Below are 27,678 nucleotides of genomic sequence, written 5' to 3' on the forward strand. Positions count from 1 at the left end.
AGATGGCTTCACTGATGAATTCTACCAAACCTTTAAAGAAAAATAAACACAAACACCAATCCTTTCAAACTATCCCAAAAACTTAAACAGAGGCCATTCTGTGAGGCCAGAAAACTCATTCTATGAAGCCAGCATCACCTTGATACCATATCAGACAAAGATACAAAAAAAAAAAGAAAGCTACAGGTCAATATCTTTGATGAACATGGATGTAAAAATCCTCAACAAGATATTAGCAAACAGAATACAACAGCATATCATAAAAATTATATACCACAATCAATGTATTTCATCCCAGGTATGCAAGGATGGCTCAACATATACAAATCAATAAATCTGATACATGACTTCAACAAAAGCAAGGACAGAAACCATTTGAATATCTCAATAGATGCAGAAAAGGCATTTGACAAACTTCAGCATCCCTTCATGATAAAGACCTCCAACAAATTAGGTACAGAAGGAAAGTATCTCAACACAATAAAAGCCATATGTGACAAACCTATTGCCTACATCTTCCTATATATGGAAAATCTGAAAGTTTTTCCTTTAAGAACAGGAACAACACAAGGTTGCCCACTCTCACCACTCCTATTCAACATAGTATTGGATTAGCCAAAGCAATCAGTCAAGAGAAAGAAATAAAGGGCATCCAAATTGGAAGAGATGAAGTCAAATGGTCACTGTTCACAGAAGACATGATTCTGTATATGTAGAAAAACCCATAACTTCCACCAAAAACCTACTAGAGCTCATAAACAAATTCAGCAAAGTTGCAGGATACAGAATCAATACACAAAAATCAGTAGCATTCTTATAAGCCGACAAGGAACAAGCAGAAAAAGAAATCAAGAAAACGAAACCATTCACAAAACTACCAAAATAATAAAATACCTAGGAAAAAATTTAACAAAAGAGGTGAAATATCTCTCTAATGAGAACTATAAAACAATGCCCCCCCCAAAAAAACCAGAGGACACCAAAAGATGGAAAGATGTTCCGTTTTTATGAATTGAAAGAATTAACATTGTGAAAGTGCCCAAAGTCATCTACAGATTCAATAAAATCTCCATCAAAATACCAACAAAAGACCCCAAATAGCTGAAGCAATCCTGAGCAATAAATAAATAAATAAATAAATAAAACCAGAGGCATTACGCTACTGACTTCAAAATACTCTGCAAAGCTATGGTAACTAAAACAACATGGTACTGGCTTAAAAACATATACATGAACCAAGGGAACAGAATAGAGAACCCAGAAATCAATTTGTGTACTTACAGCTAACTGATCTTTGACAAATCACCAAGAATGTACACTGGAGAAAGGACAGCATCTTCAATAAATGGTGCTACGAAAACTGGATATCCATGTGAAGAGTGAAACTAGACCATTAACTGTCATCATATGCCAAAATCAACTCAAAATGGATTAAAGACTTAAATATAAGAACTGAAACTATAAAGCTCCTAGAAGAAAACATACAGGAACCACTTCAGTATGTAGGACTGGGCAAAGAATTTATAAATAAGACCCCAAAAACATAGGCAACAAAAGAAAAAAATAAACAAATGTTATTATATCAAACGAAAAAGTTTCTATAGAACAAAGGAAACAATGTACAGAGTGAAAAGACAACCTACAAAATGGGAGAAAATATTTGCGAACTTTACAACCGACAAGGGATTAATATCCAGAATATACAAGGAGCTCAAACAACTTCACAGTAAAAAAACAAACAATCAAATGGGCAAAGGAGCTCAATAGACATTTTTCAAAGGAAGACATACAAATGGCCAACAGGTGCATGAAAAAATGTTCAACATCACTAATCATCAGGGAAATGCAACTCAAAACCACACTGAGATATCATCTCACACCAGCTAGAATGGCTATTATAAAAATGATGAAGAATAACAAATTCTGGTAAAGATATGGAGAGAAGGGAACTCTCCTACACTGTTGATGCTACTGTAATTAGTACAGCCATTGTGGAAAACAGTATGGCAGTATCTCAAACAACTACAGATAGAATTACCATATGATCAAGCAATTCCCCCTCTGTGTATGTACCCAAAGTAATGGAAATCATCATATCGAAGGGATACCAGAACTTTCATGTTTATCGGAGCTCTATTTACAATAGCCAATACATGGAACCAACCAAAATGTCCATCGACAGACAACTGGATATATATACAGATATATTATATATACATATGTATACACACACACACATATATAGTGTGTGTATGTATACACACACACACACACACACACATACACACAATAGAATACTGCTAAGCCATGAAAAACAATGAAATTCTGCCATTTTCAGCAATATGGATGAGATGAGCTTGGAGAAACTTATGTTAAGTGAAATAAGCCAGACACAGAAAGAGAAATACCACATGTTCTCACTCATAAGTGGGAGCAAAGAAAGAAAGAAAGACCACAGTAATAATTGAACTTTCAGGAGTGATCAGACCTATGGTTACTAGAGGTTGAAAAGTTGAAAGGAGGGTTAGGGAAAAATTGTTTAACGAACTCAAAGAATAAGTATGATTTGTAATGATGAACATGCTAATAATACTGATTCAATCATCACATATTGTACACAAATACTGATAGTCAAGTCTTTACCCCATAAATATGTATAATCAATTATGTTCCAGTTTTTAAATAAATTAAAGATAAATAAATGAATTAATAAATAGAAAGCAGACCAACTTTTAGTGGGGTTTTTACTGGAATGGTGGTTACTAGAGGCTGAAAAGGGTAGGGGGAGGGGAGGAATAAGGAGAGGTTGGTCAACGGCTATGAACTTATAATACCTAGATATGAAGAATCAGTTCTAGTGCTCTATAGTAGTGCTGGTTGTCTATAGTTAAAAACATTTTATTGTATATTTTCAAATGGCTAGAAGAGAGGAGTTCAAATGTTCTCAACACAAAGAAATGATAAATGTTTGTGATGATGGATATGCTAATTACACTGATTTGAACATCACACATACATGTATCAAAATATAATTGTGTACCCCATAAATATGTACAATAAAACTTTTTAAATAAATTCTCTCAGACAGACCAACCCCTTCCCTTTGGTATACCACTGTTTTAGTTTAATTGTTCCACAAATTGTTCTGAGAGTGACCAAATAATAGTAAAAATGAATTAAGAAATTTTTCAACTTCAGCATTTTAAAAGAATTTCTTAAGACAGTAAAAGATTTTTTTAACTAAGATTTTCTTCTCTGTCTTTCCTTTTCACTTTTATTAGCTGATTGTCTAGTAGCTAGAACTAATTGATAGATTTAGCAATGTGAAGTTTATCAGTAGAGGCAGCTCTCAGGGAATACAGGACTGTGTAAATAGAGTACTTGATCAAGTTGAAGAGCCCCAGGGAATAGCTGGACTCTGGTTATGTAAATATAACAGATGGCTGAGCAAATGCTGTGCTGTACTAAGACTAGGTTTATTGTAGTAATCTGAGTTTATCTAGAAGATTTAAGAGGCAGACTATCCAAGTTTTCAAAGCCAAACTAGGTATTGACAATATTGTTCTGTCATAGAAATGATTTCAGAATGGGTTGGAATTTTTTCAAGTTAATATCCTCTGAAGAAAAGTACACTGTTTAACTGCTCACAATGGTTTTGTCTTGTTTTATATGTTTTAAAGTGTTATTTCCCAAAGAAAAGTGTGAAATAATGGCCCAGATCCAGTCACTAGATGAGGGTTATGTTGCTTATTAGATGACAGAATTGGTAAATAATTCTCATTGCAAAAACAGCTTATGAATGAATACTCTTTGAAGTTCAGATACTTTTTATGCTCTTAATTTTTATCTTGGTGTCTAAGTTAGATATTTCCCACTTATATTGAGGAAACTAAGGTTAAGGTAGGAAAGGAAAAAAATCATATAAAGAAAAAAAAAACACCTTGAAGTTAACACTATACACTAAAGATGCACAGGAAGAATCATGATAACTTCTAAAGCTTAGTGTTCACTTAAATGCCCTCATTTGGGAGATTTCAATATTTGGAAATTGATCCCTCTCTTTTACTCTCTTTCTTTAATTGGATTGAGAAAAGAAAAATGACTAGAGAAAAAAAATGTTCTCCATTTAGGACAGAAAAATTTTTGACATGGTTTGCTTACTTTTATTGTGAATTCAGAGGTAGAGGATCATATGGAAAGAAATGCCCTACAGGAATCTTAGAAACTTTATACTGAATTATACATAAAAGAATAGAGTGTAAATATCATCTAATACACAGAATAAGTCTTAAAAATGATCCTAAAACGTGGGCTTGTCCCTACTGCAGTTTGATGATGACTGTATCAGTCAGGGTTCTCCAGAGAGACAGAATCAATAGGATATGTTATAAATATATGACAGGAGATTAATTAGGGAAATTAGCTCACACAATTTTGAAGAGAAGTCCCACGACAGGTTAGACACAAATTGGGTGCTAGTAGCATGGCTCAGTTTAAGTCTGAAGGCCTCAAAAAGAGGGAAGCTGATGGCGTCCTTGGTGTAGGTCCTGGAACCCAAATGCTGAAGATTCTTGAGCTGTGATGTCCATGAACATGGGTGAAGAGTGTATCCCAGCTCCAGCATATACAGAGAGTGATTCACCTTTTTTCTCTATTTTTAGTTCTCTTGGGGCCCCCAGCAGATAGGAGATTCCCAGCTAATCTCTTCTGGAAACACCCTCATGGACACACCTAAAAAGATAACTTTACCAGGTTTCTCAGAAGATAGCTTTACCAGGTTTGTCAGTATTCCTTAATTTAATCAAGTTGACACCAAGAATTAACCTTCACAAGTTCACCCCTTTTCAATGTGGTGTCCATACTACCTCCTTAAATCATACTTAATCTTCAGATGAGACACTAACATAACAGTTTTGCTTCACATGATGCAACTATCCTTCATACAGCCCAAACCACTTTAATCCCTTTCCCAGAAGAGGAGGTAAAGTCCTTAGATGATATTTACCCTTCTGCTGATATCCCATAACTTAAATGCAAATACTAAGATGTAAAGTTAACAATATTTAAGTGCTGATATAATATCAGTAAGTCTCGTGGTACATGATAAAGAGTAAGAGGAACAAAGACAAAGATAATTGCTTAATAAATGTACAGTATATATATATGTGTGTGTGTGCATATATACATATATAGAGACATATTCTAAACAGAATAGGGAGGATAATTACAATCCTCATTTCTGTAACTGGTCGCATGATCAAAGCTGGTAATTACAACTGTCTTCTTCTGCTGCCCATTCTGTATTAACTTTGCCTTCAGTGAGCACCTCAGCTGGCCATGGTTCCTTATTGGGTAAAGTGACCCAAACCTTTATCCCTGAAGTGTCTGGGGCATTTGTAGTCTTGCCTGGATTTGGTTGTTGTAATTTTCCATTGTCCTTAATCATAGGGTACTGTAGTACTAAGAGATACCCTAAGGGATCTCCTGTATTCCAGACATAATCTTCCTTACCTTCATTGTGAAGTAATAGCCTAACTTCCCCTTGGTAGTCTGAGTCAATCGCCCCAGACAACACAGTAACTCCTTTCTTAGCCTGTTGATTTAGAAGCATGAGGAGCCCAAAGCTGCCAAGTGGCAGCCTTAACTTCCAGTTCAATGGGATCATTTTCATGTATCCTTATGAAAGCATTCCTCTCTCTTGGAACCAAGACCTCTAGATCAGCATAGCATAAAGTTGTGTGGAGAGGAAGGAAAAAATCTGCTAGTGGGTCACTTGGGGCAATGGTGAATAGTGGCACTTCCATTTCCATCCCTTGATATCTGGATCCATGAATCCTGACTATGGGAGAAATAGTACCATATATGGGATAGAGCATATACAGCTTTCTGGAGAACCTTGCTCTAGCCCTGCATGGTTTGTCATCTAGCTAGTGCTGCAACTGTGACTTCAAAAGTCCATTCCAGTCTACCATGATAGCACCTTGAATGTGCCCAATCTCGTCTGATCTCAAAAGGCCATTCCAGCATTCTTTCAGACCAGTTGCTTCAGGATGATGGAAAACATGGTAAGACCAATGAATTCCATGAGCATGAGCCCATTGTCATTCTTTGGCTGTGAAGTGAGTTCCTTTGCCAGAAGCAATGCTGTGTGGAATACCATGACGGTGAATAAGACATTTCATGGATGGTAGTTTGGCAGAAGCATTTCGTGCCAGGAGGGTAAATCCATATGCAGAGTGTCTATTCTAGTAGGGACAAAGAACTACCCCTTCCCTCAGTTAAGTGGTCCAATGTAGTCAACCTGACACCAAGTATCTGGCAGATCACCCTGGGGAATAGTGCCATACTGGGGGCTCAGTGTTGGTCTCTGCTGCTGGCAGGTTGGGCACTCAGCAGTTGCCATAGCCAGCTTGGCTTTGATCAGTGGAAGTCCACTTTGCTGAGCCCATACATAATCTCCATTCCTGACAGCATGGCCACTTTGCTCATGAACCCATTGGTCAATGGCAGGAGTGGCTGGAGAAAGAGGCTGACTTGTATCCACAGAACAGGTGATCCTATCCATCTGTTTATAAAAGTCCTTCTTTGCTGAGGTCACACTTTGATGGCCATTCAAGTTGAAAACAAATATCTTCACATTCTTTGCCCACTCAGAGAGGTCTTTCCACAAACCTTTTCTCCAAATTTCCTTCTCACCAATTTTCCAATTATGTTCCTTCCAAGTCCCTGCCCATCTGGTCAAACCATTGGCTGTAGCCCATGAATTGGTATATACTTTCACATCTAGCCATTTTTACCTCCAAGTAAAGTTCTGTCATTGGGAACTTTGTTCTTCCCATTGGGAGTATTTCCCCTCACTACTGTCCCTCTGGGATGTCCCAGAAAGGGGCTGTATGTAGTGCTGCAACCATCCACTTTCATGTGGTGTCTGCATATCATGCAGAACCATCTGTAAACCAGGCCCAAGTCTTCTCTCCTCTGTCAACTGATCATAGAGAACTCCTCATGAAGCCATAGGTGCAGCCTGGGGGAGAGAAGGCTGTGTAGCAGAAGTAGGTACCATGGGCATATATAGCTCAACATACCCCATACCACTGAACCCCTAGAAATTTAACTGAGGCAGAAGTCTTCTGAATTTTAGTCAGATTGATTTCCCATCCTCTGACATGCAAGAAGTCTAGAGTAGTTGCTACTTCATGCTCCCTAGGTCCAATCAGAATAATGTCATCAATGTGATGGACCAGTGTAATGTCTTGTGAAAGGGGAAGGCAACTAAGATCCCTGGGAACTAAATTGTGACATGGGATAGAGGCTTGATATACTCCAGAGGTAGTACAGTGCTTTGGGTTGAATGTCCCCCCCCAAATTTAATCCGCAGTGTTACTTTTAAGGGGTGGAAAATCCTATTATGGTAATTGAAAGGTGGGGCCTCAAAGAGGTGATTAGATTCTGAGTACCACGTTTAGTGAATGGATTAAAAATGGTAGTAATGGGCATGGTCTGAGAGCTTCAAAAGGGAGTGCAGGAGGGGCTCTCTCTCTGCTCCACCATTTTTACAAGGTGATATTCTGCCACCACTGTCACCATCACCAAGGTTCTCTCCAGATGTGTTCCCTGGACTTTATACTTCCCAGCCTCAGAAACTGTAAACAATAAATTTCATTTTCTTTATAAAATACCCAGTTCCATGAATTTTGTTATAAGCAACAGAAATGGACTAATTCATACAGTGAAGGTATATTGCTGACCTTGCCAGCTAACAGCAAACTGCTTCTGGTAGGTCTTATGGACGGGAATGGAGTAAAAGGCCTTTTCCAGATCAATGACTGCATACCAGGTACCCAGAATTGTGTTAATTTATTTAAGCAATGAAACCACATCTGGTACAACAGCTGCAACTGGAGTCACCACTTGGTTAAGCTTACGATAATCCACTGTCTTTCTCCAGGATCCATCTGTCTTGTTCATAGGACAAATAGGAAAGTTGAATGGGATGTGGTTAGAATCACCACCCTTGCCTCTTTCAAGTTTTTTTAGTGCTAATCTCTGTAATCCCTCCAGGGATGCAGTATTGTTTTTGATTTACTATTTTCCTAGGTGGAAGCAACTCTAATGGTTTCCATTTAGCCTTTCCCATCATAACAGTCCTCACTCCACAGATCAAGGAACTGATGTGTAGATTCTGCCAGCTGCTAATTACATCTACTCCAATTATGCATTCTGAAACTGGGGAAATAACCACAGGATGGGCTTGGGAACCCACTTGACCCAGAGTGAGTCAAACTTGGGCTAAAACTCTATTAATCACCTGACTTCCATAAACGCATATTCTAAGTGGAGGGCCACTGTGGTGTTTTGGGTCTCTTGGAATCAGTGTCAGTTCAGATTTAGTGTCAGCTAGCCTCTGAAAGCTCTGATTATTCTACTTTCTCCAGTGCACAGTTACTCTGGTAACAGGCCACGGGTCCCCTTTGGGAAGGATGGGAGAAAGATTAATAGCATAAATTTTGGACACTGTACCAAGGTCCTTCCCCAAGGGGACCTGGCCACCCTTTCATTCAAGGGAGTTTGGATCTGTAAACTAACTCAAGTCTGGGAATTGATTGAGGGGCTGTGACTCTTCGTTTTTGTGATTCAAGTTAGACTTTTGTTCATCTGACCTAGAAGTTTTCTACTTATACAGATCAAGTAAGAATTTAGTAGGCTTTCTACTTATTTTATTTATAGGAACATCATGGTTAACTAACCAATGCCATAGATCTACATGAATCAGACTGTTCTGATTGTTGCTTTGCCTCTGCTGTCCATTATGGTGACTATGCTTACCTTGCCTTTGTCAGCTGAGTGCCTTCTCTTGGCCCCTGCCACCCTAGGATCCAATGAGTCCCATTGTGTTTAAGTGTTCCAAATGCCTGACTGTGCTTCCCAATATAAGGTCTGGTCTATAGAGAAGAATAGTCACAGGGCTCTTGAGGGATGCTGGGGCTCCCTTCACAAATCTATTTCTCAAGGTATTGGTAAAGGGCATGTCTTCTGGAGTCTTCCATCATGGGTGAGTAGGATTTACATGAAAAATCCACTCTAGCATTCTAATTTCCTCAAGCCTTTCAATCCCTTTCTCTATAGTTAATCAAGGGAGATCAGGCATCTCTAACTCACTCCCAGTGGGCCATCTTTTGATTCATATTTCAGCCAACCAACCAAACAGTTAGCACCTTTCTTAACTTCTCAAGTTGCAACATTAAATGCAGAATCTCTGCTTAGTGGGCCCATATCAATAAATTTGGTCTGATCCAATTTTATGTTCCTTCCATCATTGTCCCACACCCTTAATATTCATTCCCATACATATTCTCCTGGTTTCTGCTTGTATGAAGTAGAAAACTCATTTAGTTATTTTGTAATGTAATGCACCTCCTTAAGGGTTACAGTTTGTACCTCACCTTTAGGGGCATGCCAGGCCTTGAGTCTAGTTACAGGTCTATAATCAAAGATGGGTGGTGGGGGTGTGTCCTGAGGAGAATCAGCATTGTCTTTTGCTCAGTAAGTGCCTCAGGGGGAGCTGTTACTGTTTCCTTAGGCAGTGCAGAGTTAACCCTCTCAGGCAGAAGTGGAAAAGCCACTATCTCTGGGGATGCGGGTAGACAGTTCATTTCTGGCAAGGAAGACTCAGTTTAGGAGTTCCATGTGCCCAGCTTCATCAGGGTCTTTCCATAAGTCCCCATTCCAACTTGTAGGATCTCATTCTTTCCCAACTAATGACCTCACTTTCACAGTAGATAATCTGTAAGGCTGACAGTTCAAATGCTGTTGTAGTTCAGCCAGTCTTATGAAGAGGGCTTGTGTTTGATTTGGGGAAATTTCAGTCTTGTAGGTACTAAATATCCAGTTCCGTGTACTTTGTTATAAGTAACAGAAATGCAATGAGTTAAATTTTTTACTGCTTTAGCCATTTTTATTCAGCTACTATGTTACGTGCAGCTGAAAGCATCCTGACTCATATGGTACTTATGCATTTGGTTTATTCTAAAAGTAAAAATCCTAACTCCAACTTGTTTTGTTGCACTGGAATTGATTTTTAAAGTATGAGTTGCTTGAAATAACATCATTCCTAAGTTGCAGGAACTACAGATAAATTCATAACAACCCATCACATTTATTGAGAGTTTTATATTTTTTGACCTCTACGAATTGCTGCATAACCTCTCCAAAGTCAAATAGGAAGTAAAAAATAAGTGTTCTGAATCCAGTCACCATCTGAATCCAGTTGAAGATGAAGGGAGATATCTAGTGTTCATCTTTAATTCCCTCCTGATTCCTGGATCTTCTTGTCTGATGTTTCCTCTTGAAGATATGTTTGGACTTTAGGTAGGTGAGATGATAAGAAGAAGAGAAGGGGTAAAAATAATTATGTAAGTCTGTTTCTGCTGCTTATAACAGAATACCTGAAACTGGGTATTTTATAAAGAAAATAAAATTTATTGCTTACAGTTTCAAAAGCTAGGAAGTCCAAAATCCAGGGAATACATCTGGTGAGAGTCTTCCTTGGTGGTGGCTTTACAAAGGTCTCACATCGCAGAAAATGGTGGAGCAGAGAGAGATAGATAGCTTCTCATGCATTCTCCTTCTAAAGCCCTCAGAACCATGCCCAAGATCACCATTAAACCATCATCTTAATTGCCTCTTCAAAGCCCCACTTTTCAATTACCATAATAGGATTTCCCACCCGCAACAGTTACAGTGGGGACTAAGTTTGGGGGAGATATTCAAGCCAAGGCATTAAAAACAGAGGTTGTTAATTGTCTTCTGGAGAGTATAATTCAATTTGTTAGGAAAAGCACAGTTAACCACATTTTTAATGAGCAGATTATGCGACTGTTATCAGGCATGTGTGGAAATCCTAGTCTAGTAAACTTCTAAATAACTTATAGTTAAGATCCAAAGCACAACTACTTTAACTAGAGTAATTACATTTGAGAGAATTACTGGAGAGAAAGCAAGTTAAAATGACACTTGTTTCTTTTTAAAATTTTCTCTTATTACAGTGTCTATAGACAACTACATTTTTCATTTTTTTAATAATCAATTTATTTTAAGATTTTACAAAGTATGTAATTCACCTTCTGATTCACTAAAGATATTTCTGCTGAAAGTATTGCCACGTGGTGCTAACATTTGAGAGCATAACTAAAGGCCCAGAATGCTACCCAAGACTATGCCTAAGAGGGTATGGGACCTGGGGCCTCCTCATAAAAAGTTTTTACTTTCACCAAGTCACACTATGTATCTTCTTGGACACATGAAATCATGTGCTGGGGAAAGGGGATTAGCTTTGCTTTTGTAATGGCAGTAGTGGTGGTACAATTGAGATGAAAGAAAGATATGTATGTGCATATGTATATGCATGTGTGTGTGTGTATACTCATATACATATGCACATATGTACTTGGGACAATTTGTTTTCAACTGTAGCTTCCTGATGATCCAAAATATGATCATTTTTCATTGAGATATTGATAAATAACCTTTACTATACCACACAGAAAATTTGAGTTTGCTGACATTTTTCTCTTTCATTTAAGGAAAAAAAAAATACTAGTGATATCTTCCACTGTTGTCTAGTTGCCAGACAGATATATAAGAGACATTAGACATTGTACATGAAGGAAATGGCCCAAGCTAACAGATCACATCTAATACAGCTCTCCAGAAATAATTCTTTTAGTAGAGGAGAGATAATGCCTCATAGGTAGCTATACAACCTAGACTCATAGAATTAGAAATATAATCCTCTACTATGAAGTTTAACATTATAGTTTGGAAGTATGTTTAATTTCTTCAAAAAAGATATTCTAAGCAAACTCTTCATTTAACCTGCTGCACCAAAATATGCTCTAGCATTTCTGATTAATTGGAAATAAATAAATTATTTTTAGGTAAAATAATGCATCAGTAAACTTTCTAGCTTTACATTTTTGTTTGTCAGTAGAGGAGCCTCCAAATATCTTATTAATATAGTTATAAAGAGTAAAAGATATTTTGAAACATGGCAATGTCAAAAGTTTTACTTCTCTCTTATGCAGAATAACATAGTAGAAAGAAAGCAAATTTCCTACTCTTAACAAAGAAAATAGGTAAATTTACCACATCAAAAATCTACAATCTAAATAAAACAAAATTTAGACTCAAAGTTTTGGTCCTAGAGTGAGCTATAGCAGCATTTATACATTTGCAAATCCCCTAGGTTTCAAGAGAGTGGTGATGAGACTCAATAAATGTTTTAAAAGATGAGCATTTTTAATAGACTTCCTTGATCACTGGCTTGTTTAATAACAATATTTGCAGTCTTTAAAATAGTGAAGTCACTAAGCAAATAAATAAATTAATCTCAGGATAAGCAGTAAATCACTGTATAATACCAGAAATATAACTAAGATAACTGCAGAAGTTAAAGACAAACATGAGGTCAAAAGATGTTAAAGGATTCACACAGGATCAATAATAGAAAAAAATTTTGAACACCTGAATCACATTGACCAGCTCTTTCCCTTCCTTCTTCTTTCTTCCAAAGTACATGAAAATAATAATTTGAATTTCCACCTGTAGAGCTAGGTGACTACACCAGTTGTCAGGCTGAGGCAATAGCTATGCCTAGGAAATTGTATTGTTAAAGCAATTCATAACTAGAGCCAAAACATTTCATTATTTTAGTTATACTATGTTTCCATTTGCATTGTCAGGGCTAGGGCTCAGATCCTTCAAACCCATTGTACAGACTGGGTCACCAGACCCATCACATGCCAGGCTGGGTCATACATCCCTCAAATGTAGGTCTACCCTAGGTAATTGGGAAAGATCCCGGGACCATTGGCAGATGACAAGAGTTCAGCCCTCAGCAGTTGCAGCAGTAGCAGCAGAAGGAGCAGTGGCAGCCTCTTAGGGCATTCCGGGGGCACTGGCAGCAGCAGCCTAGAGCAGCAGTAGCGGCCTCCCTGTGATCTGCTCCCGCCCCGGGGGTATCCTGGAGGCAGGGGAAACCGTGGATCAGAGCCACTCATCCTTTATACTTAAGTCCATAACCCAGGACACCCAGGTGCGCATGTGCAATTACATTAGACAATAACCAAGAAACACCTGGGCACATGTGCATATTTACGTCAAATGCTCGGCAAGTTTCTGAACATCTGAGGGGCCCTGATCATTTTTCTACATTTTCCCTACACCACCTGATGATTCTTATAGTTTAAAAAGTAAATTGCCTTGATTAAAATGTGAAATTACAGTAGAGGATATTTGCCTTGCTGAAAACCATTGTCAGTTCTTGGAGAAAGCAGACATTTCCCCCCCTGCTTTTCTGTAACATTAAATAAATAGGTTTTTACTGTGGAAACATTGCAGAAAGCCTGGAAAGATCAGAACCCTTAAAATGCTAAGAGAATTGCAGCACTGATCATGCAAAAGTCTGGGCAAGTAAAATTTACTTGGATTTCAGTTATTTTTTAAAGTGTCATATTAAATCCATTTGAGCTGGCTAAATATACCAAAAAAAAAAAAAAAAAAAAAAAAAACAGCTCATGAGAATGTTTGATATTGTTATTAACATGTCAGAAATGTCAGAAAATATCTGAATGCTCTTCTTCAGACTATTTTTCGGGGGAACTTCAATCTTATAGAATTGGATCACATAGTCCTTCGTTAATTACACATTATCCAGAATCCATGTTTAGCAATCACTGTAGGGAAGAGATAGTATCCCGAGGCCAGAAATGGACGTGAAGGTGCAAACAATTGATAATCTTGAACATCCAGTTTCCTCCATAAAGAATGTGGTCCAGAGAAAGAGATTCTTTGTCCTTGCAAGAAAACAGCTCAGCTCATTTTCATGCCTGAAAACTCTGAAATGGTCTAATCAGAGATCATTTTCTCACAATGATGCTTTTTCTCCTCAAGATCTGCCAGCTCCCTCACTCACTGCATCTAGACCAAGCTAGGGTCCGTTATCATCGTAGTCCAGCTATGAGAAGAAATAAATTATTCACAAAAATAGATCCAGACCTGACTAATAGGTTCCCTCAGGGGAGCACATGTGGCAATGGACATTGAAGGGGCTGGAAGAGAGGGACAGAATATATGATGGCATAGGGAAAAGTGTAATAATACAGAGGTACTCTTTTGTGACTCAGTTGATGACATTTCTCACAAAAATTCCTGTAGCTGTCCTAATACAGTGGAAGAATGATCCATGAAAACTGGAAACATTGATTTACAGTAAATTAAATGAGACACTGTAACTGTCTAGATAGCATATTGAAGAAAAGACCAAATAGTTTCCAGGGTAGGGCATGCTCAAATGGTATGTTAAGAACAAAAACTTTACCAGCTCACTATGACCTCTGGAAGGATCCAAGAGATGCTCCCTTCACTTAAATGATTAGGAATATTGTAATGTGGGGTTCTAACAACATGGAGACATTCAGCAATGATTGTCTTTTAGAGTCCATGGTTGATGTTAAGAGGTGTTGCTATATTATTGGGTTCTGTAGTGTTGACTGTGGATGATAGGATTTTACAATAGCAGAGGCCAGGTGGGAATATTTAACCATCATAAGCAAGGTCAATGTAATTAGTGCATTGGCAGCAATAATGAAGTTATTGCTTGACTTATATAACTAAAAATAATCCAAAGAAGCTGAGCAGAAAGTTGATGGCAGTCAGAAAATCACTGTCCCTAAGAGAGTTTTCAGACCTGAATATGGTCTCAGTCCCACAGCCCAGCAGTAAAAGAGGAGGTAAAAGCCATGGCATGTATATACTGCAGCTATTCCTCAAATTAGCAGATTAGGGAAAGGAGAATACTCAGATCATTCAAAAAGCAATCTGATAATGGGTTATATGCTGACTCTGAAACCAGAATACACAAGACACCATCATGATCTCAGGTAAGAGTGGGGTCATATAGACATGATGTGAGAAATTAAGCTCTGGTCCATCTCAATCTGGGTTCAATGGCTCCACAGAACCACTCGATAGTCCTTTAGTGGTTTCTTGAGTACATAATTTTGATGGGCATACTTAATAGCTAGCATTATCACATCAGTTCCCTGTCCTATGCATTAATAAATATTGTGATAGGAAAGACCAAGTGGCGGTGAATGAATCTGCTTATCCATGAAATTTCCAGCCAAGACTGTGAATAACAAGCAATATAGTGTCCTGCATGGAATGGCAGAGATTAGCACCACTCTCAAAGACCCCAATAATACAAAGCTAGTTGTCCTCATCATAGTCCCATTTGATCAACTAGATTAAGCAAAAATCAGGTGCACCATGTAAATTTATGGTAGAATTCTATCAATTTAGACAAGTTGTAACCCCAATTGTAGCCACCATGCTGACTATGGTTTATTAGAATAATCAATACAGCCCCTTGTTCTTGGTATAAATCTACTGAGTGAATGCTCTTTATTTTCAATCTGCATCAGGAAAAGATTCAAAAGGTATTTGAATCTTCGTAGGAAGAACAGCAGTATACAGCAATGGTTACGTTAATGAATACATGGGTTGTGGAAGTAGAAGTGGCCCCTCTTAGCATCATTCCCAGTGAAGTATTTAAGAAGTTTGTATTTTCAATATATACAACTTCAGGCTTGTCAGGATTAGAATTTTGGCTTCTAGTGATGGGGGTAGTACTTCTACCAGAAGACATAATAATGGTTCTAATAAACCTGAACCTATAACTCTTACCTGCTCGATTCGAGCTCTTCATGATGATAGATTGGTAAGCAGATAGAATTTACTACGCTGGTATGATGAGTTGATCCTGATTAATATGTAGGGGTACAGTGGTTGCTGCATAATGAAAACAGGGAAGAGGCTGATGTAAACTTAGGAAATTCATTAGGGCTCCTCTTCATACATTCATTCCTGATGATGGGGCAATTGTAGTAATCACAGCAAGAGAAGAGTACCATATTCTGGGGGCTCAGACACCTCCAGGATGGGTCGTTTCATTGGGTAATCAACCTAACCTAGCACAGGGGATGACCAAACATGAGTGGAGTGTAGAATGGATGATAGAGAACAGAGAGTATACCTGTCGATTATAGCCTCAGAAACAAGTGCAACAGAGATGAATGTAGTTTGTCCCATTAACCATACTATTATAAATCTTTTTGATTTTAAAATTTTAACTGACCATGACCTTGAAAAAATCAGTGAAAGGAAAGAAGGGATTTAAAGTGAAGCATACATGTATTTGAGAGGTGCAAGAAGTGGACTATAGCAGATGCTACTGGTGAATGATTCATAATTTTCCAGAATTCATTGTTCAGTTTCTAGGAAGTGGATGGTTTCTAACTGCAAAACTTTGTAATTATCTGCCTGAGGGATTTTTCTAGACCCAGGCAAAGGCTTTGCTGCATGCAATGCAGCCAGATTTTTGAGAAGTAAATGATTTCAAATGCAACCCTCTACCAATAACAAGCAGATGTTATGATTATATAGATGACCTTTGGTCAATTTGGAACAATTCTGAGGTGTGTTCTACTTTGTGAAGTAGCCACTGAGACTAACCCACAGTTTCCTGCAGAAGTAACCTACTCATTAATGCAATTGCTCTCCTATTCCCATGCTGGTGCTTCTTGGAATCAACTCTAAAGTGAGCTATGTGTCCTCAAATCTCAAACTCAAGGGCTACTTTACGGGTAACTCAATTTAAAAATCCACATACATCTTATTTTATTTTTATTCTATGTACTTATTTTAACAATATAATTAACATCCTTAAACACATGGCCGAGAAGATGCTAGCATGGTGAAATATTAGAATAACCTCTGAAAAGCACGTGCCAGTTTTGGAATGACACCCTGCTTGAAAAATAGAACAGTGATAGTAACTTACAATAACTACTGCCAACTTCAACTTTTACTTCCTCACATCAGAGATAATTCAAATTCGGTCCACTGAAAATCTCTCCTCATGTCTCCCATAGTCCCCACACACCAATAATGATAAGGAGTAATAATATTTTATGTGACACCTGGCCAGTTGGCTCAGTTGGTTAGAGCATGGAGTTATAACACCAAGGTCAAGGGGTTCAGATCCCTGTACAGGCCAGCCACCAAAAAAAAAAAAAAAAAAAGAGTAATAAGATCAGTATGAGTTATTAAACATTTATAGAAGATTACATAAAAGCACAGACTCTTAAAGGAGGATCAAAAAATATCAGGGTTCTCTAGCCAAGGGAGAGAGGAGGGTAGATTCTGAATAGTCTATGGACATTATCTAGTACAGGATGACTATGATTTTTTTTTTCTTCCTCTAAACTTAACTTTTATTTCAGAGTCAACCTGTATAGAAATTTTACTTTCTTTGGCTCATAACCTATATGAATTACTACCTTAAACTTTCTGTAATCTTTTTTATGTCACAGAGGAGTATGACTTTAGAGGATTACAGAAGCATGACTTAGCTAAGAGGATAATCTGGTCTGAATGTCCAGTTACAGAGAGACAGGGAGATTAACTGGTGGAATATAGCATGCATCGTGAGAGAGCTATGTTATTAGCAGAGACTGTTATGGGGCAGGTATAAAATGTGATGAACATAAGAAATAGAGTGAAAAGAGGAAATCAAGGTAAAGGAAATGCAGGTGATTAGAAAGACTGGGAACGTTTGGAGGGTGCAGTTTTCAGGTAGAATAAAATTTTTATCTGATTGTTTTCACTGTTTCTGTTTCAAGAACTAGTACCAGAAGGTACTATTACAGACCTACTGTACTTTATCTGAAGTCTGTGGTTGTTAGATGTGCTCTGGATTTCAAACTTTTTCACATTTTTGAAGTTGCATACATTTTACATTGCATAACACCTCTAGCTGAGTTCAGCAGCATCTCCTGCTGAAACACATTGATATTACTTCAGCAAAATAAGCATATTCACATTTGCTGGGACACCTAAAGACGATGAGTGGATTTACTTTAGTTCCACTTTGGTTTTACTGCTACCTATGTTCAGGTCAGCTCAGATCAGGTTTAGCTGCCAAATTAGTTAAGAAAAAACTTAATTGTTAGAACTTTTTTTTTTTTTTTTTTTTTTTTTTTTTTTAAATTTTATTTTGTCGATATACATTGTAGCTGATTATTGCTTCCCATCACCAAAACCTCCCTCCCTTCTCCCTCCCCCCCTCCCCCCCACAATGTCCTTTCTGTTTGCTTGTTGTATCAACTTCAAATAATTGTGGTTGTTATATCTTCTTCCCCCCCCCCCCGGTTTGTGTGTGTGTGTGTATGTGTGTGTGTGAATTTATATATTAATTTTTAGTTCCCTCCAATAAGTGAGAACATGTGGTATTTCTCTTTCTGTGCCTGACTTGTTTCACTTAATATAATTCTCTCAAGGTCCATCCATGTTGTTGCAAATGGCAGTATTTCATTCGTTTTTATAGCTGAGTAGTATTCCATTGTGTAGATGTACCACATTTTCCGTATCCACTCATCTGATGATGGGCATTTGGGCTGGTTCCAACTCTTGGCTATTGTAAAGAGTGCTGCGATGAACATTGGGGAACAGGTATACCTTCGACTTGATGATTTCCATTCCTCTGGGTATATTCCCAACAGTGGGATGGCTGGGTCGTATGGTAGATCTATTTGCAATTGTTTAAGGAACCTCCATACCATTTTCCATAGAGGCTGCACCATTTTGCAGTCCCACCAACAATGTATGAGAGTTCCTTTTTCTCCGCAGCCTCGCCAGCATTTATCGTTCATAGTCTTTTGGATTTTAGCCATCCTAACTGGGGTTAGATGGTATCTCAATGTGGTTTTGATTTGCATTTCCCGGATGCTGAGTGATGTTGAGCATTTTTTCATATGTCTGTTGGCCATTTGGATATCTTCCTTAGAGAAATGCCTACTTAGCTCTTTTGCCCATTTTTTAATTGGGTTGCTTGTTTTCTTCTTGTAAAGTTGTTTGAGTTCCTTATATATTCTGGATATTAATCCTTTGTCAGATGTATATTTTGCAAATATTTTCTCCCACTCTGTTGGTTGTCTTTTAACTCTTTTAATTGTTTCTTTTGCTGTGCAGAAGCTTTTTAGTTTGATATAATCCCATTTGTTTATTTTTCCTTTGGTTGCCCGTGCTTTTGGGGTCGTATTCATGAAGTCTGTGCCCAGTCCTATTTCCTGAAGTGTTTCCCCTATGTTTTCTTTAAGAAGTTTTATTGTCTCAGGGTGTATATTTAAATCCTTAATCCATTTTGAGTTGATTTTAGTATACGGTGAGAGGTATGGATCTAGTTTCATTCTCCTGCATATCGATATCCAGTTATCCCAGCACCACTTGCTGAAGAGGCAGTCCCTTCCCCAGTGAATAGGCTTGGTGCCTTTGTCAAAGATCAGATGGCAGTAAGTGTGTGGGTTGATTTCTGGATTCTCTATTCTATTCCATTGGTCAGTGTGTCTGTTTTTATGCCAGTACCATACTGTTTTGGTTATTATAGCTTTGTAGTATAGCTTAAAGTCAGGTAGTGTTATGCCTCCAGCTTTATTTTTTTTGCTGAGCATTGCTTTGGCTATTCGTGGTCTTTTATTGTTCCATATAAATGTCTGAATAGTTTTTTCCATTTCTGAGAAAAATGTCTTTGGAATTTTGATGGGGATTGCATTGAATTTGTATATCACTTTGGGTAGTATGGACATTTTCACTATGTTGATTCTTCCAATCCAAGAGCATGGAATATCTTTCCATCTCCTTGTATCCTCTCTAATTTCTCTCAGCAGTGGTTTGTAGTTCTCATTATAGAGATTTTTCACCTCCTTGGTTAACTCAATTCCTAAGTATTTTATTTTTTTGGTGGCTATTGTAAATGGGCAGTCTTTCTTGATTTCTCCTTCTGCATGTTCACTATTGGAGAAAAGAAATGCTACTGATTTTTGTGTGTTGATTTTGTATCCTGCTACTGTGCTGAAATCATTTATCAATTCCAACAGTTTTTTTGTAGAGGTTTTAGGCTGTCCGATATATAGGATCATGTCATCTGCAAACAGGGACAGTTTGACTTCATCTTTTCCAATCTGGATGCCCTTTATTTCCTTCTCTTCTCTGATTGCTCTGGCTAGTACTTCCAACACTATGTTGAATAGGAGTGGTGAGAGTGGGCATCCTTGTCTAGTGCCTGTTCTTAAAGGAAAAGCTTTCAGCTTTTCCCCATTCAGGATGATATTGGCAGTGGGTTTGTCATATATGGCTTTAATTATGTTGAGATACTTTCCCTCTATACCTAACTTATAGAGGGTCTTTGTCATGAATGAGTGCTGAACTTTATCAAATGCTTTTTCAGCATCTATAGAGATGATCATATGGTCCTTGTGTTTGAGTTTATTAATGTGGTGTATCACATTTATTGATTTGCGTATGTTGAACCAACCTTGCATCCCTGGGATGAATCCCACTTGATCGTGATGAATAATTTTTCGTATGTGTTGCTGTATTCTGTTTGCTAGTATTTTAGTGAGGATTTTTGCGTCTATATTCATCAAGGATATCGGCCTGTAGTTTTCTTTTTTGGTTATATCTTTACCTGGTTTTGGTATCAGGATGATGTTTGCTTCATAGAATGAGTTTGGGAGATTTGCGTCCGTTTCAATCATTTGAAATAGTTTGTAAAGAATCGGTGTCAATTCCTCTTTGAATGTTTGGTAAAATTCTGCTGTGAATCCATCTGGTCCTGGGCTTTTCTTTGTTGGGAGCCTTCTGATAACAGCTTCAATCTCCTTTATTGTTATTGGTCTGTTCAAATTTTCTACGTCTTCACGGTTCAGTTTTGGGAGCTTGTGTGTGTCCAGAAATTTATCCATTTCCTCCAGATTTTCAAATTTGTTGGCGTATAGTTGTTTATAGTAGTCTCGAATGATTCCTTGTATTTCAGATGAATCAGTTGTAATATCGCCTTTTTCATTGCTAATTTTTGTTATTTGAGTCTTCTCTCTTCTTTTTTTTGTTAGCCATGCTAATGGTTTGTCAATTTTATTTATCTTTTCAAAAAACCAACTTTTTGATTCGTTGATCTTTTGAATTGTTTTTTGGTTTTCAATTTCATTCAGTTCTGCTCTGATCTACAACCTAAGGAACCAACAAACAAAGAAACCAAACAGTAAATCAGAAAGCAAGGAACAAAAGACACCTAAGACAACCAAACAACCAATAAAATGCTAGGAATAAATCAACACCTTTCAATAACAACTCTTAATCTTAAAGGCTTAAATTCCCCAATTAAAAGACACAGACTGGCTGACTGGATCAAAAAGCAGGACCCAACTATATGCTGCCTACAAGAGACCCACCTCACCCATAAAGATTCACACAGACTAGGAGTGAAAGGATGGAAAAAGATTTACCATGCAAACAGAAAAGAAAAACGAGCTGGAGTGGCTATTCTTATATCTGACAAAATAGACTTTAAACTAAAAACCATAAAAAGAGACAATGAGGGACACTACTTAATGATAAAAGGACTGATCCATCAAGAAGACATAACAATCATAAATATGTACGCACCCAATGTTGGAGCAGCCAGATTTATAAAACAAACTCTATTAGACCTAAAGAAGGAAATAGACACTAATACCATAATAGCAGGGGACCTGAACACTCCACTGTCAATATTAGACAGATCATCTAGGCAAAGAATCAGTAGAGAAACACAAGATCTAAACAAGACTCTAGACCAATTGGAATTGGCAGATATCTACAGAACATTCCACCCAACAACCTCAGAATATTCATTCTTCTCATCAGCACATGGATCATTCTCCAAGATAGATCACATATTAGGTCACAAATCAAGTCTCAATAAATTCAAAAAAATTGGAATTATCCCATGTATCTTCTCAGACCACAATGGATTAAAACTAGAAATTAATAACAAACAAAACTCTGGAAACTATACAAACACATGGAAATTAAACAGCATTCTACTTAATGACATATGGGTCCAAGAAGAAATCAAGCAGGAAATCAAAAAGTTTATTGAAACTAATGAAAACAATGATACATCATACCAAAACCTGTGGGATACTGCAAAAGCAGTATTGAGGGGAAAATTTATTGCATTAAATGCTCACTTCCGAAGAATGGAAAGATGGCAAGTGAACAACCTAACACTTCACCTTAAAGAACTAGAAAAACAAGAACAATCCAATCCTAAAGTTAGCAGACGGAAAGAACTTTTTGGATTTTGATATAATGTACATAGGATTGTGATGGTTCACTGCTGTTGTAACTACCATAATAATAATACACTTATAAGCTAATTAGAATTAAGTGCTTGCTATAGGTCAGGTACTTTGTCTATAAGTAGTAGCAGCAAAACCTTATCATATTTAACCAAATATGTTTCATCTGAGCTCATAAAAATACTAAAACATAGGGTTAACTACTCCATATCTAGAATCATATTAATTCTAGTATTTTTTCTTTAAATAATCAAGTAAAATATGCGCTAATGAAATTAAGGATTATATGGAAGCAAACTTAACTAGCAGACATTAAACTTATTTGTAATACCTTACAAACTTTTTTTAACTTGGTTAGATTTTACAGAACAAAATTTTTGGTTCTGTTTAAGAAATATAGACATAATTTTACATTATATTAAAAGTTAATTTAATAGTATTAAAGAAGCGATTTTATGAAACTCCATTCAGGTAACCAGTTTATACCTATGAAACCTGAGCTTGATTTTCTCTTACAAAAGGTATTTAGTTTTAAGTTATACTAAGTTGGAAAATGAAACACAAGTTGCCCAGTCCACAGACTTACTAAAAGTTGTTATTTTTCAAATTATTGTAACTTTCTCAACACTTAAAAGGATTCATACAGTGTCAAATATATTTACAACCAAAAGTATGGGAAAGATAATAAGTAGAAGACAGTAAAATGGGAGCATATATTTTAATTTCACAACTTAAGTGGAATGATTCTGAAATAAGATTATAGGTATTAACCTAATAATTCATTCCTCTGCCAGGGCTAGCTTGTTTTTCTTAAGTTTAATGCCACTGCATTAAACAAAAAGACTTGTTCTCATGGTAAAGTAAGTGAATTAACTTTTTGGAGAGGATAGATAGATTAGATGGATATATGGATAGATAGATAGATAGATAGGTAGGTAGTAGAGGATTACCATAATTTTAAGAACTCAAATCATCAACTGATCTATATGTCAGATCTGTTCTTTAAATTAATATGTATTTATATATTGATTTAGGTGCAAAAATGTTATTATATTAATGCTATAACTTACCACTGAAATCAATCTTAAAACTTAGCACATTTCTCAAAAAATTAAAAACAGAATTACCATCTGACCCAGCAATCCCTCTGTTGGTTTTATGCCCAGAGGAAATGAAATCAGCACCTGACAGAGACACTGCTCGCACATGTTCATTGCAGCACTATTCACAATAGCCAAGATGCGGAAACAGCCTAAATGTCCATCAACTGATGAGTGGATTAAAAAATGTGGTGTGTATATATATATATATATATATATATATATATATATATATACACAATCATATATTACTAAACCTGTAAAATGAAGGAAACCCTGCAATATATGACAACATGGATGAACTTTGAGGATATTATGCTAAGTGAAATAAGTCATCACAGAAGGACAAATATTGCATGATTCCACTTACAGTAATAATCTAAATAGTCAAACTAATAGAAACAAAGAATAGAATAGTGGTTGCTAAGGGCTGTGGGGGAGGGGCAAATGGGTAGTTGCTAACCAAGAGATATAAAATTTTACTGTAGGTATGCTTGTGCTACCTGTAGTAGCTGCTGCTACTGCTGCATCTTTTTCTAGAAAGGGAGGAGCGAATGTGATGTGGAGGGAGTAAAACACTTTCTCTTCATTCTTCACAGAGAGATCAAAAGTTCCTATTTTGGGGGCTACGACAGGAAATTGGAAAGACCCTACTGCACCAAGTCATTGACACCAAGATCATAGTACAAGGTTTAGAATGTCTATATTATTTCCGAAGTCTCTGTCTAGTTCTAACAGAGAAACCATCAATAGGAGTTTAAGAAGTTCTGAGCTGGACTAAAGCCCTATCCCCTCAAGGAATGCACTCTGACACTAGTGACAGCAGGCAAGTAAGAAGTAATACTAGATAGTAAATAAGTCCCGGTTGTAGAATAAGCATGTCTGATTGTGTAACTAGGTTCTGCCACTTACTAACTGTGTGCTCATAGACTAGGTATTTGACACAGACTAGGTATTTTAGGCTTGTTTTGTCATCTATACAATGAGGATATTAATGATAAGGTTCTTTTTAGAATTAAATATAGAAATAATTAAACACATATCTGCTACCCTGTCATTTGAAACAGGGAGAGAGGCCATGGTGTAAAAGTAGAGTATTGTCAGTGATGGCAGAGAAATTTGGGAACAAATATTGTTACTTATTAGTCATCTCTTTATACACCGGCTTCATGTTTCTTTTCTTTCTTTTTTTTAATTCAAAATATTCTAACACTTACTTGTAAATATTTTTGGGTGTAGTATGTATATGCATTTATTCACTTAGGGTACAATGATTCACTTAGGGTAGAAAGCATAGTTTTGTACCCATTAGTCCACCACTTTTCCTCATGTTTCTTTTCTATAAAATATAAATTAGTTGCATACTCACTGGCCAATTGTGACGATTATGAGATAATAAATATAAAATGATTATCTCAAGTCATGAAGCAAAGTATGTCTTCTATGGATGCTATTTTTCTTCCTTGTATTAACTCTTTTCTCTGCACTTTTCATCTTACTTCTCTCCATTTGTAAAGAATTTCATGTATCTCAACACTATTTATATATTTATACATTCATAGCCAATCATTATGTTTGTACATGTGTGTGTTCATTAAATGAGGGCATCAGTTCTCAGGGAATTTTTTTAACCTTAAAGTTTCCAAATAATACAAATTTAGAAAGAAAATATGTATGTTTCCTATTATTTGAAAATTTCTATAACATTATATTTTACTCTACTACACTGAAAGCTTTACTTACTCTATTTAATATAATTAATCTTAATGTTTTCTAGTAACTGAAAGTATACTTGTGGCAGTGCTTACGTTTTTCATAAACAGTGCCTTAGAGAGAAATCCTTCAATAGCTTTTTTATATTAAACACATTACATATAAACATGCAGGATGCATGAAAAATTTGAAAATAGGTTGTTCTTCTAGCATTATATTGACTTTTTATATCTTGTCCATTATTTCCAATGCTATGTGTGGTTTCTATTGATTTGATTACTTTACAAATAATTTTATTTGAACTTTTGCATGAAATAATGTAAAAGATTATGCCGTTAATTGTGGAAAGTGGATCTTTAAGACAAAATAGTTAATGTCAATAACAATTTAGTTGAGAATTATGGTTATTAGATCATTTTGTACAGCATGCACTTAATAGTGTTTAAAATGTGTGAACTTTGAATATTTTGAGACACAAAGAAGAGTAAAGAAAGATGCTGGGACAAATTTCTGAAAAAAATTAAAAAATAAAATAAATGAAGAATTAAAGAAAAATTAAAATTTAAAGGAAGCTTTAGTGAATTTGCTTTGACTTTGAACTTTTTTTCACAAACTTTAAACTTTTGTATATTGGCTTCTTACGTGCCATAGAGTAATTTTATGCTGTAATTTATATAAACACATGCAATTAAAGTTGTATTTAATGGACAAATACAATTACATGGCTTTAAAAAAAGACAATTCCTAATGATTTTTTTCAATGTTTGAACTTACATTCAGCATAATGTATATTTTTATTTGTGCCGTTTCTGAGAATTTATAGGTGTCCTTGTTATTAGATCTCACATTTTATGTTATTATTAATTATTATTATTAACATGAAAAATAACATGTCTCACACCTCTACTACTTGCTGTACTTTATGTTCTCAGAGTTTTGTTTTGTCTTGGTTTTGTCTGAAGACATTTTTAATGGCTTTCAAAGAAAAATGGGGATATAAGTCGGAAATTATATGAGGGTAATTCAAAAAGTTCATGGAAAAATAGAATTGAAAGATAATACAAATCTTTCTACGAACATTTTGAAGTACCCTCACATATAGGAAGAGAAAAAAAAACAGTGCACTAGGGTAGTTTGTATTACTAACATTACTCTTTGAAATATTATTTTAAATCTTTTACAGTCCACCTAAAATGATGCAAACTAGAACATGACAATGAAGAACAATCATTCCCTTGCAAAGTGTCAGCCATCAAATTAGTTTGTCTTCAGAGCAAACTCCTCGGTGGATACTCCTGTTTATGGTTACTAAGGAGAAAAGACATTATAATTATTTTACTCATGTGCTTAATACTACAGTGAAAATATTGTAGTTGTTGCTATGGTTTCTGCTGCTATGTCTTAGATATTACTAACAACGGTTTTATGCGTAATGTTTACTGTTATAGAACTTTTAAAAGCATGTGTTTTCTTTTTCATGAGTATTTTTTGTTGTCGCATCTATACAGATAGTGTTTCTAAATTTGATTGTATGGAAGGAATCTTGGCTCTACCACCTACTGTAATCTTGGGTAAATTATTTAATGTCTGTAACCGTTATTGTCCTCATTTATAATATGGGATACTACTAATACAACTCATATACAGTTATTAATATTATTAAATAAGAAAATACTTGCTAAGTGCTTGGTATAGATTTTGCCATATAGTATGCAATATATGTGCTAATTATATATGTAAAATAAATACTATATAGTATAATATATTACATAATATATATGTGCAATATATACTCATATATATCTAATATAAAATGTTAATTATCAACCTCATCATCATTACTATTGGTTGTCCTTTTTTAATAAATAGGTCATATTCTTGAGTTCTTGACTTTGACTGATCTCTTCTTGTCAGTTGACATAGGCTTTCCAAGTAACTTTCTAAGTGGTGTCCTTTCAAAGTGTTTCTCCAATTAAGCATAGACCCAGAAAAAAAGAAGCTCCCTCTTACAGAAATTATTTATTTTACAACTAACAAAGGGGATGTGTCCTTTCTGAAATTCATACTTATGCCTGTGGTAGGCAAGGGATCCCCATATTAAAGAAATAAACCACCCACAGATGCTTATACAGTTAAAGCAATCTAAGGAAAGTGAATCTCTCATTCCTTATAATTATTCTCTTTTCACTTTAGGTCAATGGAAGTAATATTGAATGACGGTAGTTGCGGATAATGAGAGAAAATTGTAATTATTTCTGATGTGTGCTTCACTTTCAGTCTGCAGATTTGTGGTTAATATCATAAAAACACAAAATCTAGAGAAGAGAAAAAGCTTGATTAGAAATAAATTAGGATGACATAGTATATTTGGTACTCCATTTTCAAACTGTACATTGTTAATAACTTTCTTCTATAACTACTACACATACTAGTTAATCTGAGAAAATAATGGTAGTAAAAATATTGCTACATCTAGATCTGAAGTCTATTATTGATCAGATTCCAGTCTACAATATTTTAGGTCTCCAGACATATGAAAGTCACAATCATGAATTTTCGTATGGGTTATAAAGGGATACTATATAAACTTCTCACTCAAAAATTATTTTTCAGCCATATATATCTTT

At 36.1% G+C, this 27,678-nt stretch overlaps 2 pseudogenes; one reads left to right on the plus strand and one right to left on the minus strand.

The window, feature by feature from the left end:
- Positions 1-27,678, plus strand: part of LOC134385749 (uncharacterized) — a 283,268-nt pseudogene that overhangs the window by 151,819 nt on the left and 103,771 nt on the right.
- Positions 5,258-9,455, minus strand: LOC134386328 (uncharacterized; annotated as a pseudogene).

The sequence above is a fragment of the Cynocephalus volans genome, chromosome 9 (genome assembly GCF_027409185.1).
Source record: "Cynocephalus volans isolate mCynVol1 chromosome 9, mCynVol1.pri, whole genome shotgun sequence".
Lineage (NCBI taxonomy): Eukaryota > Metazoa > Chordata > Mammalia > Dermoptera > Cynocephalidae > Cynocephalus > Cynocephalus volans.